Consider the following 6,444-nt stretch of genomic DNA (forward strand, 5'->3'; position numbering starts at 1 on the left):
CTGCATTCTTGCTGCTCCTTTAAGGGATTTGCCTTTCCCCACACCACCTGGCACCTCTGCTTGCCATCCCAGGCCATCACTTCCTCACTCTTCTTGCAGTCACCGTCTCCTCTAGGTTTTTGCTGCTACAAGTCTCTCCTCACCAGCTTGCCCAGCTGATTCACCATCAGCTCAGCACTTGGCAACAGTCTCCTGCCAAAGACAGCCTGACACCCTCGCCCACGCTGGCCTTCAGCACCTCCTCCAGCTGCTGCAAGCCCAGGCCTTCCCATACCACCACCTGCTCCCCTCTCCTCTGAGCCTCTTCCTACTCACAGGGCTCTTTTCCCACCAGAGGTCCCTCCTTCTCACCACAAAACTCCAAGGACTCTTAGGGGCTAAGAGCAGCACTGGTCACCATGCACTGGGCCCTGCTGCAGTAGCCTTTGACACCCCCTGACCCCTCAGCTCCAGGTGTCAACAGCTCCCAACCTGCCACCACGACAAGAGCAAAGAAAGCTGAGCTCCAGTGCTGTGCTTCAGGAGCTGGGCTAGCTTTCCCCCATGCTGTTCTAGTTAGATTCCTGGGGGCCAAACATCCGGTTTGGCAAGCCAGCACAAACTCACACACACACACACACACACACACACACACTCTCTTCAGTAGCAAGCAGTTTATTAGGAGATACTTACAAACAGACCGACCCGATGGTAATCTTGAGAAGGACCGCTCCAATGCTTGTCCCGATCATCTGCATGATGAGAGAGTCGGCAGGCACAATCTCTGCGGGCATCCCCAAAGAGGCAACGTGGTCCTCTGTTGTGTAGCAGCCTCTCTCTCCTTTGGAAAAATTCCAGTATTTATGATTATTTGCAGTAGGCGGGAGTCCTGGCACCAGGGGCCAACAAATGCAGGGAGTCTAGCCCAACTCCGCCCCAGTCGCATAACTGGGCTATGATACTGCGCATGCATGCAGACTTATTTCGGGCGGCCACATTTGACTTTGGGGGTCGCTACTTCATTACTCTTCAACTTCTGACCTTCATGTTGACTGCTTCTCACGGTTATTCTGTGGCTGGAAGCCACAGAATCCGTATGTAACCAACTGCTGTTCTTTCTCGCAGATTTCCAAGACCTTGTTAGTTACGTATTTGTATGCTGCTTAACACAGCTGGGGTGTTCCAGGCACTAAAAAGTTACAACACGGACCATTCCCATCAAGTATCACGTAGTATGGATACAAGCACCCACAAATTGACAGCAGGGTGCCACTTCCATTTCTATAGCCAACATTGAGAGATCAGCCCAGGGAGCAGCTGCACTGGAAAGGCTGTCTGACACTGACAGAGCAACTCAGCACTGCAACAGCCCTCAACATAACGCCAGACCTCTGCTGTGCCAGCTGTGCCACCATCTCTGCCCCACACAACTGCCTTGTCTACTACATGCAACCAAATGCCAGTAAGAAGACAAGCATGCAGGGCACTCCCCACTTGCACACTCCCCTGGCACTGCTCTCCTCACTGCCTTCCCTTGACTCCAAAACCCAGGCACACAGGGAAGCTCTTGCACTAACACCAAAGGTGGCCAAGGCACTCCAGGCTCACAAGGCACATGCAAATGATCAGCACAAGATCAGGCACAGAGCTGGCTCTTTGCATGATGCGGTTCTTTACACTGGGCAGATTCCTGCTCTCTTTGGGCAGAGCAGGCTGCTGCTTCCCACCTCCATGCCCTCAGGAACCTCCAGCTAGGAAGGTGGTGAGGGGAGGGCATGTGGATTTTCTTTAGGAATACAGAAGTTGCAGATACAACGTAGAGTCCTGAAGGCCCCCGAGCCTAAAGGAGCTTCAGTTCCTTTCCTTTCCTTACTTGGGCATGGAGCCCTTGTGAAGGGAAAAAGGATGCAGAGGCTTTGAAATGAGGCCCAAAGAAAGAGACAGCCCCAGGCTGGAGGGCTGCTGGAATGCCAGCTCTCCTGGCTGCGCAGCCTCTGTAGCAGGAGTCTGGGCTCCACAGCTGGGTTCACACAGCACTGAGGCCTAGTGCCATGGAAAATGTGACCTTGGGCACATCTTCAGCCCTCACAGAGCCAGGAGCCTAAGAACTGTGACACTTCCTCAGTTCAAGCTACCAAGGCTTTGGAGCACTCACACAAAGGCACTCAACACATGCTGCCATTCATTATAAGGGTCTTTCAAATGTCCTACAGGGCACCACCACTTTCTAGGAAAAGGAAGGGGAACACTAGCGTTTGCTGAGTGGGCTGGCAGTAAAAACATTTCTGGGATGCAGAATGTGCAGCACAGCAGAGGTACCAGGAGGTGAATCCTCACCCCAGGTCACCCATGGAAGCCAAGCGCATTTATTGAACCCCTCACATCCATACCTAGCCTCATCTCATTCACTTGCAGGTACTTTCACAGAGGCTCACAATGATGGCAAAGATGCTGACAGGTACAGGGACATACCCTGGCATCCTGCCTCCATCCTCAGTGGCTCGAGGACTGCATTGGGAGCCTCTACAATTGGAGCAACCTGGAAAGAGAGAAAGAATCGGCGTGTTACTGTCAGTCCTGCTGTCCTTCCATAGTCACAACAGTCAGGGGCAAATGTCTCTTCTCTGTGCTGAGCTGCCTCTGTGAGAGCACAGGCAGTAGGGCCACTGACATATTCTATCCACCTTTTTGTCACTGGTGAGACTGTGTCTGTATACTGGGTCCCGTCTGGGCTCTCCAATTCTGCAAAGGCACAAGCACACAGCAGGGAGTCCAGCACAGGCATACCAAGACGGTCAGGCATTGGAGCGTGGGATATATAAGGACAGTTGCCCATCACCCTGAGAGCCCTGACTTCTTCTGAGGTAGCACCTTCCCCATCTCTCGGATGGATCAAAATGGAATAGGGTCTGAGATGGGAAGATGCAATCAGGGTCCAGATTCCACAGAAAGCCTTGAAGCAGTGAGAAGACCACTTTCTCCAGCAGAGTCTGTAAAACCCCCAAGACTCAGGAAGCATCAAGACCTTCAAAAACTGCAAGCCTGAACCTCAGCTGACAGAAAACAACTAACTGCAAGCATCCCTGGCTCAAACCAGGATGCTCCAAGGAGGGAGCACAGTCAGCACCAGTGCTCACCCAGGGCTCCCACAAGGACACTGTGATGGCAGGCTGGCCTCCGGGAGCAGAGCACTGCTCTCTCCAGACACCTCTTCCTGTGCTGAGCAGCACACCACTGAGCCAACATGTGCCTGTGCATCAGTGGTGCACAGGGCACAGCACCACACATGGCAGCAGACAGGACACCCCCAAGTGCCCCACAACACAGAAAGCCCAGCTCTCCAACTCTTCACTTCCCTTCTAGTCCTCCAAGGCTTTGCAACATGCACTGCCTCTCAGCATCCACTCACAGTCCTATACATGGTTACTTCCCTTCTCCAGGAAGCAGAGCAGTACTCTCACAAGCCCTGATCGGGCCACCTCTTGCCATTCGTTTGTGCCTCAACTTCCCTGAACAAGAAATCTCTTTCAAAATGTGGCCGCTACCTGTTTGGCGGTGACATTCCTTCTGTCTCCTCCAACAGACTTTGCACCCATTCTCCACTGGCTGCATGCTCAGACAAAAAAATCATCAACTTCTAATGTGTTACAGATCCAAATGTGTCATAAAAGCACGTGGACACCCGAAAGACAGGCACAGCATTTAGACCTTGCAGGAACATCTCACAAGCTCCCTCTTGTTTCCACAGCAGGAATTTCCAAAGCACACACACATGCTGGAGATAAGAGATTACTAACACTGCTTACACCAGCATTCGATTGATTTAGCAGTTTAAAAAACCGAGCTGGACTCCCTAGCTGTCTGGGAGCAGGCTACAAGCTTCTACTTAGGAACAAGTGGAAAAACAAACTCCATGTCCATATTCACTAGAGAACATCACCTGCATTTTAAATGTAGTAGTACTAACTCAGGATCATGGAGGGGAATAGAATTTGTGTCAGACGATGGGGAACATCTGCTTGATTAATTAGTTGACTTTCTGTATTGCAGTAGAGCTCTGCAGCGGTCAATCCCTCCTCTGGGCACATGCAACAAACCCAGGAGTCACCTCACCACCACCATCCAGGCCATGAGGCTTCTCCTGACCTGTCAGCTGCTTACAGAGAGGGGACCTCACAAGTGCAAACCCCCAACACGTGCCTGCTGCTGGCCTATGCGCTTCAGAGACACTAGTTGCCTCAAAATAACTTCCCCAGCCACGAACCACTGCTGTCCTAGCAGGGACTTGGACAAAAGAGACCTCACAGTCAATGCCCAGGCCTAACTGCCTGCTGCCAGTCTATCAGGGACTCAGAAAGACGGGACCTCACAGTCACCTGCACAACCACGTCTCTGTCGCTGGCCAAGAACCCCCTAAGGCAGGAATTACCTCACTATAACTTCCTCAGCCAAATTTTAGCTGATCCACTGCTCTGGCAGAAACCATCTCAGGAACACATCCCACTGCAGACCTACTGCTGCCCTATCCACTGCTCCGTGGGAAGTGACATCACAAGCAACAGCCACACCTTCTCCCTCCAGCCAGCCTATCAGGGACTCAGGCAGAACTGACCTCATCATCAACAGCTGAGCCATGGGCCTCCTCCAGCCCTACCAGCGACCTACAAAGAGGGAGAAGCCTTCCCACAGCTCGGAAGTCTACTTCCTTCCCCAATGCTGAACAAGCACAGCAAATCCTCAACACGTGAACCACAACAAGCATTCTCCTATTTTACGCACTGACAATTTGAGACATGGCAACGGACTCTGTGCAGGACATGTCAATTGCTGAAACCAGCAGAGCCAGAATTCAGCAACTCTTCATCCGCATCTAGGATTATGGGAATAACAACGGCGAGTGTGAAAATGGACATTCGTCAACTTCCAAGGCCCCTGAAAAGCAGAACACCTCACACTTAACAGAGCTCTTCTGCAAACACCCTTCAGGCTGCTCCCAGGATCACAGGTCCTGGAGCAAACCAAGACATATGGAGCAAGCACAACGACTTGGGCATGACACCTCGTGAGGACAGCAGCAACCTGCTCTCTCTTTGCCCAGCAGATCCCAAACACAGCTCTGAGCAACATCTGGAGGCTGTGGGGGCAGCAGCAACTCAGCGAAACACTTGAAAATGCATCTCAGACCCACAACATGGGCAAAGCTTCCTGCACCGAAACTCCACCAAGCCGCCCAGGCCCAGCTGCTCGGAGCAGGCCGGCACGCCTGGCTCGCAGGTCAGTTCCCCTCAGTGGCAGGGCGCTGGGTCCCCTGCTCACAGCCCCAACAGCCCCCTCGCCAGCACCGCTGCCCCTGCCCCAGCGAGCGGGCACCCGCCGGCATCTGAACGCACTCGCAGCCCCCACCAGCCCCACTCGCACCCACTCTCACTCCCACTCCCACTCCCTTCTCGCCTGCTCTGCTCCCTCGTCCCTTGCAGGTCTCCCTTCTCTTGGCCTTTTCCCACTCTGGACTCCGATTGGCTGAGAAAGCCGTCATTCCAATCCATTCCCACCCTCCTCCTCAGGACAGCCAATAGGAGGGCCGCACTCAGGCAATGCCATGGGAACGCTGCGCCCTCCTGCTCTGGCAGCCAGCTCTGCCCCCTTGCCCCGTGGGATGGCGCCATCTTGTGGGCGGCAGCGCAGGGCGCGGCGGGGCCTTGGGGCAGCCCAGCGCCGGGTGCCCGGGCAGTGCAGGGCCCCGGGGGCGGCCGCTCTGCTGCAGGGTCCCCTTGGGGCTCCTCGCTGCCCTGTGCCCTGGGGGCCCTGCTGGGCTTGGAGGGCAGCCCTGGTGCCCGCCCTGGTGCCAGCGATGGGACCCTGGGAATGGCTGGGGTGCCAGAGCCTGTGGGCAACATGGTGCTACCCTCAGGGCAGGGCAGCGTCCTCTCGGCCCTCCTGCCCTGGCTCCTTCCCTAGGGTAGCCCCAGGGCTTGGCAGCCCTCCTGCTGCGCCTGGTGGGGCTGGGGGGGGGTCCTGGAGGGGTCACTCCAGAGGGCTGAGGAGCCCCATGGGGGCACAGGGCAGTGAAGGGAAACCAGCTCTGGGGCTGTTGGTGCCAGGGAGTGGAGGTGTGGGGTCAGGAGGGGGCTGGGGGAGATGGCCATGTTGGGGTCACCCCAGCAGTGCACCCCCGAGAGAAAAGTCCTTGGGGTAGCCAGGTCTTACAAGGTGACAGTGTCGCCTCCACCTGTTCACAAAGTGCTCTCCCAAACAGGCTGTCTTTTGGGTGCAGAGGTTGGAGCCCGTTTTGCAGGAGGACACAGGCTGTGGCCATCTCAAGATGGCATCTCTGAGCCCCAAATATGCTCTGCCAAGTTAGAATCATGAAAGGATACAAACGGTGTCAATCCTCACTGGAGAGCTACAGAAGCACTGGAAACAAGCAAGTTTCCATGCTGGCTAACAGCGTCCATGCAGCAGTCC

The sequence above is a fragment of the Rhea pennata genome, chromosome 21, assembly GCF_028389875.1.
Source record: "Rhea pennata isolate bPtePen1 chromosome 21, bPtePen1.pri, whole genome shotgun sequence".
NCBI classification, from domain to species: Eukaryota; Metazoa; Chordata; class Aves; order Rheiformes; family Rheidae; genus Rhea; species Rhea pennata.